General features: G+C 42.2%; 1 protein-coding gene across 4 annotated transcripts in view; it reads left to right on the top strand.

Annotated features, from left to right (window-relative positions):
- The first annotated feature begins 10,195 nt into the window (after positions 1 to 10,195).
- Positions 10,196 to 18,328, top strand: part of PLCB4 (phospholipase C beta 4) — a 206,113-nt gene continuing 197,980 nt past the window's right edge. For all 4 annotated transcript variants that reach the window (XM_054821819.1, XM_054821817.1, XM_054821818.1 and 1 more), the window contains exon 1: positions 10,196 to 10,344. The gene's annotated coding sequence lies outside the window, so the exon portion shown is untranslated. The remainder of the gene's footprint in view (positions 10,345 to 18,328) is intronic.

The raw sequence follows: 18,328 nt of genomic DNA, 5'->3' as shown, positions 1-18,328 counted from the left end.
GTGAATGTCCATCTGTCCCCCTGAGTACAAGGATCTTCGGTGGACAGAGCCTTCTCCTGCTCCCTCGAGCAGCAGTCATACAGTGCTGGGGACAGCTATACTGAATATGGTGCAGATCTTCAATTCACTCTGCCTTTTTATGGTTTGTTTGGGTTCTTTGACTTAATGGTGGGGAGGATCATATTTGAAGCATCAAATATGAAAAATAATATCAGCTTGTCCTGGTTAAGGTAACATTAAGACATCCCATAAGGTACATCCAGGTTGTGTTTTACTTCTAAAAATGCTACTGCTGGTTCGTGAATATCGATATGATATGGATATTCTTGTGATTTTATTTAACAATGGCAGCGCTGAGAAGCAATCCACCTTACAGAGAGTTATTCTGGTCTCTCACTTTGGGCTTTGTCTACCATTCCCAATGCTGGCAGGACTGACGTTGATGTTTTCCCTGCACAATGTGAACAGAAGTGTGTGAAGGGTGCAGGGCTATCTGAAAAAAATGGGGAGGTTTTTTGAGATCAAAGCATACTCTACAAATCTATTTTTTTCACTCTGATTTCTTCTTCTTTAAACAGAATTATGCAACATCCATAGACTTGTATCAAGAAAGGAATACTATGGTACATAAACTCATGTCAGCCAGGATAAATAATTAAAAAAAAAAAAGGTGAGAACATGGGGAATAACCTAATCACTTATTTAAAGCAGGTTTGATTTTGTATGAAGGCAGAGTCAGCACATATTGTAATACATAATGTACAGTGCACCTGGGCTGGGTTTATGGCACATTCCAAAGGATGTTTTTAGAAGGCACTTTGTACCACCATCTTTTCTCTTTTTTTGATGATTTGACCAATAATATTTTAATAGCTCATGGCTGGTGAGGCTGCTTCTATATCTTCCTTTGTACCCTAAGTTCAAGACCCTACCCCTCGCTTACAACTTGGGAGGTAGAAGAAAAATGACATTACAAGAAACCACTGTGCAAAGAGCATTAGGAAGAAGTAATGGGTCATAATGGTATGGATGGTACCTTGGTATAACCATAAACCTCATTCATCATTCAGGAATCATTTACCTTTTGTAGTGGTGAATTATCCCTGCATGAGTTGTGCCTTCATCTATTAGTTAAAACTCATGTTGCAGCCTAAAAACTTTAAAATTAAATAAATAACTAAATTACACTTACAGTACTGGAATAGCTGAATCACAAACAAACAAATGAGCAAAAAAAGACTCCAATGCTTTCCAGATGGCTGGTTCCCACTGATGTACATTTTTTTCTCTGGAGCTTCAAAACATGTTTAAATTATGAAATTTGGTGTGATTACAAGAACTTGGCAAGCACTCATTAAGGTTTTAGTCTGAGGAGTGATACTACAGTTAGAGAACTGAAGATGAGCAATCATTGAGTTGTATGGCTGTCCTCACGTGTGCACAGTGTTGTGTTACTGTGGGTTGTAGGGCACGGGACTCTAATTCCCAGGGTCTTTCTCCTGCTGCTTCCTTGGGCCAAATCCATCCTTGGCAGAGTTGGTGAAACTGGTGAAATTGCATCAGTAATTTATTTGACTTTCTTTGCTCAAAACTGCTTGCTTGACATCCCCTGTGCTCTGTCTCCAGCTTCTGCTGAGACCAGGTGACTTGGTACGTGTCTCCTCTGCTCCTGGCAGTGCTTGGAGATGTGAGGCAGCCAGTCAGTACGTGGCATTGCTGCTGCAAATCCCTTTGTGCTGCTGAGGCAGACTTAGTGCTTCACAGGCAGAGCCCCTTCCTTTGCTGGGCCAGCAGGACAGGGGGGAAAAGGCTCATGGTGGGCGGTCTGGAGTGGTAGACAGCAGTAGTAGCAGACGGTGGGAAGGAAAGTGAGGGGGAGTGGAGGATGACAAAAAAGGAAACACACAAAGAGTATTTTTTACTATCTGTTTTGAATATATTTTGAGGCTGGCAATGCTGAGTTTTCAGTTCAAGCGGTGTCTTGCACCCTTGATTCAACCCCGTGTCAAGCTGGCAAGCAGGAAAAGGTCTTGTACCCCAAGTGCGGGGGAAGCACACCCCACTGGGGCAATGGTGAGGATGAAGATTGGAGATGTGCCTCTGATAGCAGATTCATAGTTGAAAGAAGTGGAAACTTTCCTTTACATCGCAGCTCCTTCTGACTGCAATCACATGAGCCTCTCTCCAGTTCCTTCAAGCCCATCCGCTGTCAGCTCTTTAGGGCCAGGCGATAAAATCCTGTTACACAGCCCAAGGAGAAAGCCAGAGCCTTCCTAGTGCTTGACTGACTGAGACCGCTAGTAAGGACACCACATATTTTTTCTGCTGCAGCTTGCTGTCCAGGTGATATTTGAAGAAAGTCCTTTCTTCACTGGTCTGATGATAGACACTGCTCCCTGCTCTGCGCAAGGGCAAGTTGGTTAGTGGTACCTCAAGATACAGGGTTAAGGGCAGTATTAACATAGAGAAGAAAGGGAGATAAAAACCCAAAAGCCCACTGGTGGCCTTCTAGTAAAAAAAAAAGTTATTCCTGGAGTTAGCAAGAACATTACACCATTGTGTGGTGCTGCAGAAAGCCAATCCCTGCTCAACACCAGACAATAGACAAAATACTCCAAATTATTCAGCTGTAGCTTAATTATTCAAGAAGAGGATGTGGCAACTATTCACGTCAAAAGGAGGGAGGAGGCTGGTAACTGCAGTTCTGTTGCGCAAGCTCAGTGCATGCAGGATAACCACTGGCTGTCCATACTGTACTACTGTCAAAGAGGTCCCTCGAAAGAGACCTCCTGTAACCCCCACCCACTGGTCACCAGGGAACGACACTGCCATTGGTGTTGCATTGATATCGCATTCTGTACCTACTAAAGTGTGGTTTGCTGTCTGCCTCTCAGATTTATTGCCAAAAGACAGTTCCTTTGGGGCACAACCAGCTGCTATCTTATGCATTTGTGGACTCCTGCCATGTGTCACTGCCAGTATATGAATTAAAAGCAAATGCTGAAAATAAGGTGAAGAGATAAATAACAGCACAGCAGGAGGAGATGCGCTTAAGCCTGCACAGTGGATGTGCTCTGACTCCTTTCTAATAACTTGCTGTCCGTCAAGTCACTATCATGTGTAATAACCTGCAGATGGCTCAGCAGTGGGTGGCATTAATATACTCGGGCCCCTCTGGCATACAGGTGCCCTGCACTGTCCTTCCCACCCTCCCTTTTTGCCAGCAGACAGCCTTGCACCTTGTCGCTGACTGTCAGGTGAAGCAAGCAACGCGCAGTCGCTGTCATAAAAAACACATTTGGCTGGCTCCCAGAGAGCTGGTACACGTTCCCCAGGTGGGGAGGAAAGACAGGCGAATCTGCTCGATGTCACTGACTTTTTCCAATGGTATCAGATGAGAAATGTGTCAAGCAGCAGATGAATTATCAAGAATATTCAGACAGTGTGCTGATGTGATTTTTGTTTATTCACTATTCTATCCAGAATCACGGTCTGATTACACATGCTGCCACTTTCAAAGGACATCTCTGATGCTGAAGCAGTATGGAAAGCCTTCGGGTACTCTGCATGCACTAGGACTTGAATTGTACAAATGCATGTACAGACTCAGATGACATCTAAAAAGCTTACTGCACTTTAGTAAGACCGATGACACCATGCAACAATTTCTCTGGGAAGTTTTGAGAAAGGGAAAACAATCTGAGCCCTGGAAAAGGAAAAGCAGGAAGGTATGTCTATAAGAGGGGTATACAGGGTAATGTTATTAGTTAAGTTACTTTTCCTAGAAGATTTGAAGGAAAAAATAGAGAAGCAGATTCAGAAAATGCTTACAGAGGACTGGAAGGGACCTTCCATTGCAAGCACTGTGTCATATAATCCATGCTAAAAACATAAAAACCACAAACTGAAGTCTCTAGACTTCACTGTTTACATTGAAGGGTTACGGCAAAAACTTGCCACTTAATGTTAGAGAGCATTTTTGGATTTCCCACTTAAATTTATTAATGGTGAATTTACCTCCATTATTATAAACCAAACACAACTATTGAGACAGTAGGAAAATGGGTGTTGAATAACATCTGTTGGAAGTGAAAACAAAAGACAGTCAACTGCTAAATTAAAAATCACACAGGAAGATGCATGGGTTGGACTGCTTTGTCTTCTTTTATGGTTGAAGATTTCCTTTAGACTGAAAAATCCTTGCGTTGTGCATCAATAATTAAAGCAGAGTACTTCCGAGTGAGCACACATTTGTTACAGTTGATTAATAAGTCTTCCTTTACGAATTCCAATAAGCAGTTTTAATGTAATCTGCTTGTCTTTCTATATATAATTTACAATACTGAATATTGTTGTTTCAGCAGCAGTTGTGTTGATACTCTTACAATTTACTTGCAGGCAATACCCAACCCCTTCAGCTCGCCTGAACATTAGACAAAAGTCAACTTGATTTGCACCACTGCAGAGACATACTCAGTAAGCTGAGAGGGGGGAGTACAAGCAGGTTCGAGAGCTCAGCAGGCAATCTTAGTGTTATTAGTGATGCGTAAATACACAGAGGGAGAGACTGGAGGTGAAATGTACTCTCTGATACGTTTTTGGGGTCAGCGGGGCTTTGCTCTTCTTAAGACAGTAATGAGAAATAATCTCTCAAAAGCGAGAAAGGAGCCCCGGGGCTACTGCCTCTAGCACATAGTAAAGTCAGGCAGAAATAATTCCTGCCCCTGTTCAGGTGACAGTAGATGGGGACAGGGATGCTGATAAAGGACAGAGATCCTTGTCTCACACACATAAAAGCTGACTGGCTCCTTGTCTGAAGGCTTAATAGTACTGTGATAGTTTTGATACTGATGCCATTTTTTTGGAAGGTGGAGATATTGGTACCTTAAAAGATTCAAAAAGTATTGTTCAGTGCTAAATTTAATTTCTTGTCATTAAACTGGGCAAAGAAACTCAAATCTTTTCTTCTAAAGTCCAAACGGAAAAACACAATCTTATTAGCAGCATTATCCTGAAAGCTCTGTTTTCCTCCCTGCTGCATTATCCAGCTTCTGGAGGAACTCTTCTTCAGCCCCATGCTTCTGTCCTGCTGCATTCAGAAGATCTGGAGCACAAGCCTGAAGATAAACATATCCCAGTATAATGAGGAGACTATTTAGTATCCCGAATAGATCTACTATCGCACTTTTGAGTAGTAATATTCATTCCTATTAATAAAAAAAAAAAACCCTCAAAAATAATAATTGCAATGTCTGTCATTAATATTACATGGTAGGCAGAGGAAAAACATTCCCTTTGTTCCCACTCATTCCTATTACGTACATCTTTGTGTGTCTGTTGCTTCCTGAAAAGCCTAGGAAGAAGCTAACAGCCTTTCTGAAAAATTATCATAGATTATTTTATAATTAAGGATCTGATAATGGAAGAAATTTAGCTTGTCAAGAAAGCTAAAATAAGGTAAGCTCAGCTTTTTTAAATCAAAGCATTTGATAGGATACTGGTCTGCAACACAAAAATATCACAGCTGATACAAATGATTGGAACCACTAACGGTCTGGAACAGGATGGTATTTACAGGTGTGGATAACGAATGACCTTGTGAAAAAAACCCTGCAAAAAAGGAAAGCTTAAAGAAGAAAATCTCTTTCATTTTGCTCTGTCTTGCCTAACCAAAATATTTGTGTAGCCAAGTGTTTTGCAAGGGAGTGCTGGTAGAGACATCTACAGTTAAAACTGCCAACACTTTCAGTATTTTGCCAAAATTTTAACTACCAGACTAAAATATTCCAAGCTTGCTGGCTGCCTCAAGTTGTAACAAAATGGTCCAGCAATGTTCATGAAAACGGTTATGAAAAAACCCCACTATATTTAATCAAAATTATTTGCCCCAGACATTTTTTGGAAATAGATGAGAAATCAATGTATGTCTGCTTCAGTCTACAGTCTGCCTCTTGAGTGACCATTGGATTGCCTTTCACGTTAAAGACGCGCACATTTGGCTGCAATGTAAGACTTGGAAAATCACTCATGTAAGTGCATGCTTTGCTATTGACTTTACTGAGACTAGTATTTTACCCATCAATATCAACTGCCGTACCATTAGTGGCAGATGATAACGCATTGAGTAGAGCCTTTTGGCAGAAGAAGCAACAAAGTCCTCCCTGGGGAGTGTGCAGATCAAAAGCCATGTAGCTACATGCACTGTGGCTACTGCGTACAGCATCGAGCCCAGGTTAATAAGCCATGTTGTGAGGAATATTAGCTTAAGCGCCATCCTGATACAGTTTCCAGGAAGCTCTGAGCACAGGTAGAGCACCATTCTTGTGCAATGTGCAGGACAACAGCAGATAAGCATTGTAAAAGATGAAAAGTGTCCTCTTAAGCTTGCACGTGTTAAGGACTGTGACCAAGGAAAAACGCCTTTCATTGCTAGCTCTGAAATGACTTGTGTCGCCACGCTATAGTATCTATGTATGAGACCAAAATAAAAGCTCCAAAGAGGGCATTTATTCAAGGATTTTATAACAGTGCTTAATTATGCACATGAAGCTTTCCTTAATATTCCATGTCAACATATTTAACTAGGAACATCCAGGCTTAGAACTAAAGAAATTAATAGTTCGACCAAGAGGTGGTATAAATAGCTAAGAAGCGCTACACATGCTAGATCAACACGGGCTGTATCAGAGATTGACCGTGAGGTAATGGTGTAGACCCACAGCTTCAACATTCTCACTGAGTTTTGCATGTTCAAACTTTAAATACCTACTGTGTTTCTACACCTGCTGCATACTTGCAATTACTACACATGCTGATGTCCAAGGAAAATTTTGCCTTCGACAACCTGGAAATAAAACACTGAGAACAAACTCCTTTGTGTGGATATTCTGAGACATAGTGGGGTTGTGATTGTAAAATGTCCTGCACCCTTGTATCAGATATGGGAAAAAAGCAAAAGATCATGTTACTTTACCAAACTTTCAATGTCTTTGGAAAAATAATTTTTAATCTGAATATGCTGCAGATTGAGCAGGTTCCTCTGAAGACAGCTGTAGGTTTGTGTTGCTATGATCAGATGGTGTGGCAGGGGCAACCATTTTAAGTGCACCAGGTTTCAGGTGAGCACTTCACAGGTTAGGATTTTTCTGTTGTGTTTCCTGGGGCATTTTGTTTTTAACCGACATGAATTGTTGGCATTGTTCTTCTTTTCCTAAGTCTTTCTAAGTCACAAGGGTGAAATCTTTAGCATTTGCATACATTTATATGTACTATTTCTAAAACTATAAGTAGTAAGTGTTGTCCTGTACTGACAAGGTACTGTAAATGAGGGAAATACTAATAATTTACAAGGAAGAAAATGAAACAGTATACCTGTATCTTGTCCACAGCAAGGCAGCAAGTCAACCTAAGAACTAGCTGTAAAACTGAAGTTCTCAGATTCACTCCTAACTCATCCCTTACTGGTGTCAAGTCACACTGACTGAAGTCAGGAGAAAATCAGTGGAGAAACAAAGTTGAAAGCATCATCATCGGTTGTGCTGTGCTTAGAAGTCCAAGTGTGGAAACAGAGTTGTAGCACAATGAAACTCACAATGCGGGAATTGATCTTGATATGCCGCCCTGACCCTGCCACTTATGGCTGCGTGGGGAGTTTCAGACCCTCCGTATGGCCTTACTTTCTACGACTTTAAACATTTTCTAATGTGAAGTCCACTTGCTGTTAAAACTGACATTGTCAGTACCTCTAATTTTTTGCAGAGCCATGGTCCTGAGAAGTGTTCCTTTGATGATTGCCCTTCTTTCAATGAACAAGTTACGTCAGAGTGCTGACATGAGAAAGGGAAAGACTGTGAAAGAACAAAGAACAGCTTTTTCTAAAGAAACTATACTTCCCCAAATTCTGAGATGCTACCACCTGTCTGCATTTCATGCAGTTACCCAAACATTTCAAGTCCCTACATTTTGCTAAAACTGTGTTAAGAACTAGAATAATTAAGATAATAGGCCTGGAACAAAATCCTCTCACGCAGGCAAGCAGCCATGACCTATTGCCATGCAGAAGCCATTTTTGGGGGGAAAGGAGATAAGAAATCATGGTAAAAGTCAGACAGCATTATGGACCAGAACAACAGTGTCCATGCTTACAGCCAGTGGAAGCTCTAGAGGTCTGAATACAAACCACACAGGGATTCCTAGGGAGACTCCAATACTGTTTGCTAGTGAGTAAGCCATTATGCCTCACTGGAATTAAAATATTTTTCATTACTACTTTTATAATAATTTACTTAATTTACATGCAGCCCAATGGCAAAAAAAAAAAAAACCAATGAAAAAGACATGGAGCACTTCATTTGTATACCCACAAATGTATCCATTTCATTCATTTAGAAACAAACACTTCTGGAACCACAAACGAAAACCTCTTCACTAGCCCCACATCCATCTCACATTCAAGCTGATGCCCTCCATCTTTAATGGCTATAATTGCTGCTCCTATATCATGTGTGTTAACTCAATCCCTTTAGCCCTGCCAGCAATACTGGCCTTCATCCAACTCATGTGCCTCTCATGCAGGTTCCTTTGTTATTTCCTTCCCGCACCTACTTTTGCATGATACACCCACCCTGAGCCTTAGCTGCAGCCTTGCTCCCCTTTGTGTATTTCTAAAGACCTACCTCTACCACCATGCCCATGAGGAATTTCTAATTGAGTAGACATAAGCAAATATGAACATCTGCTTAAAATAACACTTGCCTCAATTACAGAAACCCCTCAGTCTGTAGGTCTGCTGCGCTGACAGGCTGTCCCTGGAATCATGCGTCATCGTTGCTGTTGTTCTCAGTCAGCCCTTTGCTTACTTCTCCATGGCAGCTCCAGGAGCACGGTGTCAGCTCTTGAAGGCAGAATAATTTTTATCACATCCTGGTACAGCACCTGGCGCCAGAAGGGGGTCTTGTTCCAAGCTGGATTTTTACAGTTTATGGTATAGGATAATACAGCATGAACTCTGGCCACTGCATTACCAGATCGTGTAGTTCATAACAATGCAACACCCTTATTATGACTATCTAGCAAAACTATTTTAGATTTTCCTCCACTGCTTCCTCAGTTCACCCTAGATAACTTCTTCAGCTGTAGCTTGCTGCCTCTCCTTACTTCTGAGTGCTGTCACCAGCTCTTGGTGCCTGCGTCCTTTCAGGGTGGCTGGGCTGCAGGCCCCAGGTGGCCAAACTCCACAGTTCACTAACAAAGTCCAAGGCGGTGGGCTGTAGGAGGAAAAGGATGGGGAACCTGCTTCAGCTGTAAAACTCAGCCCTTTGTTTTTGTGGGTGTTTTATATTTTTTTTTCTTGACACGGAGGAAAACGCTTCTTGTAAAATCATGAGGAGAGAGGGAAAATTTAGACCAGGCACATAATGACAGCAGAGGGGCGCAGGGTGCTACGTGGGCAATCCATGACAGTGGTTGGCAGCCAGTCGTGAGCTGTCAAAGGGCTGGAAGACGTTCGGAGAGGAAAGCCCGTGCTCCGGACTGCTGGGTGCTTAGCTCAGCTTGCTTGCCCTGTGTTGAGTCTCCTCTACTGCTCACTCCAAATAAACCTCAAGGAGTCCAACTGTAATTTTGAGACAAAAACAGAGTTTGGGAACCCTCCGGCAGCCTCTGAAACACTGCTTTTTCTCTTTGGTTGTGTGTTTCTCTATTGAAGACAGACAGAGGGCCTGACAGGAGCTGGAAGCACACGGGGGATTTCCTTCTCACCCATTCAGCTGCCCTTTAAATACATGTAGTAAACACAGGCACGCCGGTGCAGCCCCCTGCGTGGTATGTGTGTGTATATACGCGTGTGTGGTGTAGAAGAGTAAGGTACAGCCGCACGCGGGGGCCGCGCCCGGGGCCGCGCAGGCGGAGCTCCGCGCCCGCGGCCCCGCCGCCCACTTGCCATGCGCTGCCCGCGGCCCTGCGCGGCGTGGGGAGGCGGGTGTCTGTGTCCGGTTAGAGGGGGGAGCACGACGCGGCCCGCCCAGCCTAGGCGGCGGCTGTGGCGGTGGGGTTTCCCCCTTCCCTGCTGCGTTTCTCCGCGCTGCGGGGGTTGAGGCGGACGCGGCGGCGGGGCCGCCGGGGCGGGGGAGGGAGGGGAAGAGAAGGGGGGTGGGGGGTGGTGGGAAAGGAGGAGCCGCCGCCGCTGTGAGGCGGACGGGTTGCACACACAGACGCACACATACAGGCATAGTGTGCAGAGGAGGAAGGAGGAGGTCGTCGCCTCGGCGCAGCCCCGGCACCCTGCGCAGCGCGGCGGGGCCGGCGGCGGCGCCCGCCCTGCCTCCCGCCCCGGCGGCGGCTGAGGTAAGGCGGCAGTGAGGGGCTGCGCGCGCGGGGCGGTGGCGGCGCGCGCCGCGACCGTTGGGGGCGACCGTTGGGAGCGACCGTTGGGGACCGCCGGGGCTGGCGGCGGCATCGCGTCCTTCACGGGTAGCGGCTCTACCCGTCCCTCCGCTCCGGGCCGTAACGTTGGGCTCCCCGCTCCGCCTGGGGCAGCCGCGGGCGGCTCTGCCGGCTCCGGCCTCGGCGCACCGGCCCGCTACCTCAGAGGAGATGAACGTACGCACACATGCATGTCTGTATGTACGTGTGTGAGATTTTTTTTTATATATATATATATTTGTGTGAGAGACTGTAGATTGAATTATTCTTCTCATCTTCACTGCCAGCTGTGCAGCTTGCTGTAGTTTCTGAGTGTATCCGGATTTTGTCAGTGCTGGGCGGTGTGACAAATGTTTCTGTGTAGTTAAGTATAACTTTCTTGTGGTGTGGTTCCCCCCCCCCCCTTCTTTTTCTTGGAGACAGAAAAGCTCACCTTTGAAGATTGTTTTGTTTTTTTTCAGATGTATTGAAAGGTCTTTCGGGATACAAGTGCTTGTGTTGTCTGTGTGTATGTACTTTACGCGGATGTTTTTAAATCACTTAGTGGTAATTTTCAAAGCAAGGTGCAAAATCAATGTTTCCATTTTGCCAGCAAGGCTATGCACCGTATTTGATGCATGACTTTGAATTGTGTGCAGTCAGACACCTGTTACTTAATCCTGTTTATCCTTTCCAGTTACAGTTAGCCAGCCTTGGTCTTCTTTTTTTAATATCTGAAAATGAATTACAAATACTCTTTTATGCTGGCATCTAGTAGAAACCCAGGAATCCAGTGCATTTGTGAGGTATATAATGTGTGTTTGCTAGGTAATACTTTCTCAAAGGGAGGTGATTTTGGAAAGTTAAAGAATAATCTTTATTTCTGGAGGAGTTTATATAATGTTAAAGCGTCCATGGGGATGCATCTGTAAGAAAGGCAGGGAGCATGGGCTACACAAAATCAGTGTCTTGCACAGTATAAGTCTTCAGTAACGCATGCATCATGTTCTCTTAATACATACATAATGTTTGTGTTTTCCAAACTTCACTTGATGCTGCACCATGAAATTTTCAGTTTAGTAATTGGAGTTAATGAGGATCCTAGAGAAAATGTCGCATTTCTGATTCTGCAAGAGGATGGAGCAGATTCTTTCGTAACACATTTGTGTTGATGGTTGTATTCTGTAGTTTACTTGAGCAGTTTTAGCAAGCTAATGATATTACTTAAGGTTATTTAACTTCTAAAAGTGTAATGTTGACAGTATTTGCAGGCTCTCTCTGGATCAAGGGTACCTAATGGTGCTATGTACCACAAAATAATTATTGTTATATGAAGCTGAGCAATTTTGCATTATACAGAGACAGTTTTTAAATACGAGTTGGGAACAGATTTATTCTTCTCTGCAACTGATAACTTTGTAAAGTAATTAAAAATAAATTACAGATTTCAGGGATGAGAATTTTCTTCCACGACTGTTAATACCACTCTGCCTTCAAATGTCAGTTTTGATTCATCTCTTGATGATATCATTAAAACCCAGGCATTAATATGAAAGTCAAACCTCTGGTGAAAATATAACTGCATGTAGCTGTCAAAATAAAATTTTAAGATCTGATTTGATTGCTGGATGTGGATATGTACTTGGTAGAGTAACAATGCCTTTTATTTTATAGACATGCGCCCACGCACAGGAGCTTTGTTCTAAAACAGTATTTTCTGTCATGAATTTATGCATAACCTACACTCTCTGCTTTTTCTTAGCATGCAGGGAAGAAAGAACCTTGAGGGGGAAGAGAGAAAGACCAAAAAGGGGGAGGAGAAAGAATTCATATGAATTTCCCTTACTGACAGAGGAAATACCTCTTTGTTATATATCACCCAGAATCACTAGTGGTGTTCTGCTTTCACCTTTTCTAAAATAATGGCAAGTTGTTTGGGCTTGATATATGCTGCTGACTTCTGTTCCAGACTTGGGCCATTTGTTCCAGTAATATCTGGCTGTGATGATGAACTTGGGGCTATGCTGTGAGTCTGTCAAGTATTTGTTACAGCTTTGTAGGAACTGATGGCTTTATTTTCACCAGGTTTGCATATACTGTGTTGAAAACTTGTAGGGGTGTAATTTCCAGGCTTACTGAGGTGACTTATTTTGTATTTCTTTTTCATTTTTTAACTTGTCATTTTTTGTGGTCTACTTGCATTGTTCAGTGGTTTACTTTCCTTTGTGGTTTTAACAGCTCAATTGGTATTCCTTCCTGTTCACGAGTTGCCAAAGACAGAAGTCTGAAACTTGTGTTTTAATATTTTCCTTAAAATTGAATTAATCCCTTTTCCAGGGACAGAGGAATACTTACCAGAATTTTAAAAATGAGATCAAAATCTTAATATAGGCAGTTTACCTAAGAGCGGCTAGTTATGAAAATTGATACCTCACTGATTTTGGAGAAGGCTGGTTTCCTCTGTAGTTTCAATAATCTCTCTCATTAGATTTGGGGAATTGTTGTAAATTAGTTCAGAAGTGAAATTTTCCAAATCATAAAATCTCTGGTTGGTTGTTAGTGGAAAACATTATTAAAGGTTGCATAAGCATTATTTGCAGGATGGCTAATCAGTAGCCTGGGCTTAGTTCCATTCTATAATAAATAGATACATTGTGCTACTTCAAAAATTGCAACATTTATGGTGTGAGTTCATTTACTAATTTTGCAAGATATGTAATACATCCAGTTTGGGGAAGACTCTTTGATGTCTGCAGAAGTCGCACATAATGGAGATGTTTATGACCTAGACTGTTAACTCTTCAAAAGTTTTTTGATTATGCTGTTTAGGACATCTTATTCTTATGAAAGATGAATGCGTAACACCACATCAAAATTACCGAAGTGCATGGATCAAAGGCTCAAATAAATTTTATTCAGTGGGACTTTCTGAGAGCAGGCTTTGTGGTCCTCTTGCTGCTGCAGGAAAAGTGTGAGTTGACTCTATCATGTGATTTTTTTGGACTTTGTATTCCCAAAGATCTGTCCTGTAGAGGATTTGAATATATGGAATGGCAATAGTATAAATACTGAAAATACTGAGCTTTGACATTAACCAGACTGCTTTGCTTATGCTCTTGCCAAGCTATGAAAATCTGTCTTGTTGGTCCTCACCCATCTTCTTATGTTAGCGGTTTCTGGAAGTTTTGTAAATATGGATAAAAAGGCTTGTGAAACTGTAGAAGATGACAGATTCCCAGCCATTCTGGAATTAACGAAATAATTGCATCTAGTAGTAACTTTGATATTCCAGGAAGATGTGCTAAGGTATCTGAGTGCCTGGAATAGGACCACAACACGGAGAAGAGTATCAGAACAACCCTTTCACAGCTGTGCTCAACGGCACTAATGCTGTGACTCTGTAGTTTTCAGGGCAAGATGCTCCCGAGTGGCTGATGTGAGGCACAGAAATAGATGGTGCAGCACAGTTGTGGCTTTAGAGATTCCTCTCCAGCAGGCTTCTGGATGATGAGTTGTTGATCTCTTCCTGGTGAGGTTCTCGCTGCTGGGATCTTGGAGGGAAATCAATACTTATATCCCCTCCTTTTGAAGACCTACATTATCTTATATAGGGTAGTGAAGTGCTGTGGTTTCTTTTGTCAGTTTGGCTATACAAGTCATTCTAGCTATCATCCACTGAATGAAGAACTCATTAAAGCTGTACCTGCTCAACAGCAAGAGAATCTTGATTTTTTTTTTTTTTTTTTTTTTGGAGAAGAATGAAGCAAAACTCTCTCTTCCTTTCCACTGAAGACCTCAGCTGTTAGGCAGACTGTTACGAAGTCATACTATTGGCCTTGTCAAAAGTCCCGTTTGCCTTGTTACTAGACTTGAATAAATGGTATTTGTGAATAGTTGTAATGTTTCGTTTTGCCTTTGGAGTTCTAGAAAGCACCAGTCAGTCTTTCTGTGAGAGGGAACCTGTTCCTGGGGAGCAATGCAGGTATCACTGAATGTGCCTTAATGTAGTGTATCTGCTCATGAAAAGAGAGAAATAGAAGGTCTCCAGATTTTAAGACTGCTTGCCTTTTTCATGGTTTAGGTTTCTGTGGCAGATGGGCCTATTACTTTGATCTCTCTATGGCTTCCCATTCTTTCCCATTGCAAGTTACTGGTGTTTTGCTCAGAATTGATCCTGTCCCACCAATGGCTAAAATAGCTGGTCATGGGACAGACAGCATAGATCACAAAGACCATAGATATGGTGTGGAGCAGTCTCACTTGTCCTCCCCTGCTTAATGACCAACTCGTTTAATGAGTAGGTGAATCCATAATCTGACTTTCTGCAATTGCTGCATGCTGTCCGATAGAAAATCCATTCCATGACCAGTAAGTGCTGCTAGTTACTGATGTTGTGTGTCTCTTTCTTTTTATAATAGCAAGTGATCAAAACTTGAGTTAAATGGGTGATTGGCAGCTGACATACATCAAAAGTTGGAGCCTTGCTTTCCATTTTATATACAAGCTGTTACCGCACCACCATGAGGCCCTATCCTTGGACAGTTAAGGGTCACTTGCTTGGTCTTTCCTGAAAATAAGAGCTTATTTCTTTAACCAATAACAATAACTAGGAACTTTAGGCAAATGAGGTGAGATAGTCTGTTTGGAATGTGGACTATTGTAAGGTCTGTTTGTGGAGTTCTTGAAATTAGTATCGCTGAAGTAACAATGTACCTCTGCCCTCTCATTTCTGAAAAAGCTGGCTCTATTCAGTTGACTTTGGGGGTCTCAAATTGTAACTTTCTTTGTGAGCTAACCTTGCAATTGGCAATTTTAGAAGGCCATGAGAAGATGTATAACGTTATAGATACTATGTTCAAGAGTGATTGTTCAGATTGAATACTCTACATTGCTCCTTTTCAGACGTTGTACTAATAGATCATTTACTTGAAAAGTTTTAATGTAGGCTTGGTGTTTGTATTCTGTTGTTTTTGTGTAATACCATCTGAAAATATGAAGAGAGAAAAAATTTACAGATGTCATCCACCTATCAAATAGTTATATAAAAGCATTTTATATCTGCAGTTGGTCTAGCAATATGCCATCTCAGAGAGAATATATATTCAACTTCAGAAATGTTTGTGTGCAGTTTGGTAAGGAGGAAATGGATGTGAAAAAGGTATTAAAGAGCAGGCTGTTTATTCTTGAAGTTAGAGATAGATTTCCTTTCCTAACAATTTCTATGTTGAACTTGAGCGCACACACGCTCCTGCAGACTGGAAGCAATCAGTCAGGAGTTTAGTGACTAATAAAGGGGGCAAAAAGAGTAAGGACTTGAAAGGTTAATAAGAAGCATCTCTTGGATTCCAGTGATCTAGAGTTTCCATAATCCTGTGAACAGTATGATGTTGTGGAAAATAACAAGTAATAAGAAAGGTCTTGTGAGATGTAAGCTGTGGTTTTGAACAAGATAGGTTGGATGAAAGAGCTTCTTGTAACAAAGTGGTAATTTTTCCTCCTTGAATTTTTAGGCCATTCCAAAACTGTACGGGGTTTTCTACTCCCATTTTTCTCCTTCTTGAACATATTTCTTTCCCATGCCTGAAACTGCCATGTTTTTCACATTTGCTTTTTGGTTTTCCTTCCTGAGCTTGTGGAGATGTTCATGATTGATGTTGCTCTGTGTACTATACTTATTGCACATACAGATCTTCTCCTCTCTCCTCTTAGCAGAGGCTGTATTCTGGATCCAGGGTGCTCACTCCTATCTCTGCCATTAGGCATCTGTACTGCTGCCGCAGCTGCTGAAAGGAAACATAGGCTCTTACTACAGCTATCAATTCCTTTCCTACTTGTTTTGAAATAAACAATTTAGGATAAAAGTTCTTAAAAGAACCCAAGAAACAACAATTTTAAATATTGATACTTTCATGCAATTTGCTTTTTTTGTTATGTAGACATGATAAGGACACGTTACTCTTAATTCTTACAGGGTTTCTCTCAGAAAAGAGTGAGTGGAAACAGGATGAATGTCATATTGGGAAGTATGAAATAGGGCTGTGGAGTGGCTACTCTGGCTAGGCTAACGTGATCTATTGAACCAAACAGAATTTGTGTAGTCTTTTCTATGAAGAACCCTGATCAGGGAAGGAAAAGAACTTTTGAAGAAGGAGGGGGAGAGATGGGGTGAGAGGCTGATGAATTTGTGGTAGGTTTGTTTGCAGAGATGACAACGAAGCATAACTGTTAAAGGAGAGGTTGGGTGGCACGGTGTGGTGACAAAATGGACTGTGTATTGCTTCTAAACCTTGACTGCAAGGCAGACAGGGGCTGTTGGATTATTTGATTTGGCTTGAATTTTTTTTCTTCAGATATAGTTCTTGAGGATTGGTGCAGATTAATTGGGCTTGCTGATGGATTTGCAGAGCTGTACTGCATGTCTGACATCAGCAAAGAATAGACTGAGTAATTATTGCTTTCTGGTCTTTCAGTCTGTGTTACTTGTGTGCCACTTCTCTAGCAAAATATGCTTAGGAATATTTATCATACATTAAATGACAAGGGAAGATGAAATGTGATTGCAGGTATAGCAGAGCAGATTGCAAATTAGGTGCTGCAGTCTGGCACAAGAGCTGTTAGTTGCAGGTAACGGGAATACTTTGGCATCACTGCTCAGCTTGTAATTTTCACACTGGAAATCTCCTGTGTCTGTGTATGCTGCAGGTGCAGGGGAGCTCTTGGAAATTCCCCTCAGCGTGTCTGCCATCCCTCACATGATGTGCTTATCTGCTTTGATTGGTGAATTCCCATGCTGAAGCAGAAGGTGGGGGTTTCTGGGGGCAGGGAGAAGAGGAGGGGGAACATGTGACCTGGGAGACTAACTGAGGGCTCAAATAGGACAGTCTGAGTGGGGAGGAGATTCAGCTGCTGCTCGTTGTCTTGGGGAGTGATGATGCCATATTCTCCCAGGCACAACAGCTGGGGCTGTGAGACTCTGGCAGGCTCTTCTGCTTGCTCTAAAGCTAGGAGAAGTAGCCCCTGCTGTGTATCTACATTTACCCTAGGGAAGGACTGTTGGTCCTGTAATCTCTCTGCTGCAACTGAACTGATACAGTGCTTTGCTTTTTTTTTTTTTCCAAATCCTTCAAATCTGGCAATATCTGGCAGAGTCTGTCTGTTCTTTTTGCTGATACTGTGGTTTTCAGCTATGAAATACACAGTGGCTTTTTCTTGACCCATGACTATAGCAGGTGGCTATAGGGAAGAGAAATAATTTCTCAGAAGACCTTGGCCCAGGTCAGAATAAAATGGACATATTTTTTTAGTTGCACAGGTTGCTGCTTCCCTGCATTCAGATATCATTGGTATAATTTTGATAACTTCAAGCAGAGGTCTATTTGTATGCATCCTAAAGCATTATGTATGTTTGGCCCTGTGTGCTTTTTAAATTTTTTTTCTTCTTTGCAGAATGAGAAAGTACTGGAATTGGCATATATGCTTAGCCTGGCCAGTGGGTATTGATAAAATGGTCTCCTTTGAGATATCCTAATGGTTGACTAGGAAATCCATAGGTTGACTAGGAAAAGTCACATAAAAATAGTTTGTAACTGTGTGCCATGTCGTGTGTGTGTATCTTTAGGTAAGAAAATGTCTTACAGTTAAATTAGTCTTTGCATCAGGTAATGGAAGTATTTGCACTGCTTTATAGGAATGATTGCCATCTCTTCCTGTGTTGAGTTAACGAAGACTGACACCTTGGAAGAAGCTTATGATATTTAAGTCTCTCTGGGGCAAGCCCGTTTAAAAAGCTTAGGTAGTGCTGGTGACTTTGGTAACCTGTATTGGTACTTTTGTGAGTGGATACATGGATTGTGCTCTAGAAAAGATTACCCCACCTATTTCTTTTTGCAAACTTAGCTGTTAATTACCTTTACATTGAAGAAGACAG

The sequence above is a fragment of the Grus americana genome, chromosome 3, assembly GCF_028858705.1.
Source record: "Grus americana isolate bGruAme1 chromosome 3, bGruAme1.mat, whole genome shotgun sequence".
Classification (NCBI taxonomy): domain Eukaryota; kingdom Metazoa; phylum Chordata; class Aves; order Gruiformes; family Gruidae; genus Grus; species Grus americana.
Note: the sequence above shows the minus strand (reverse complement) of the source record. Positions and strands in the feature narration are given on the sequence as shown.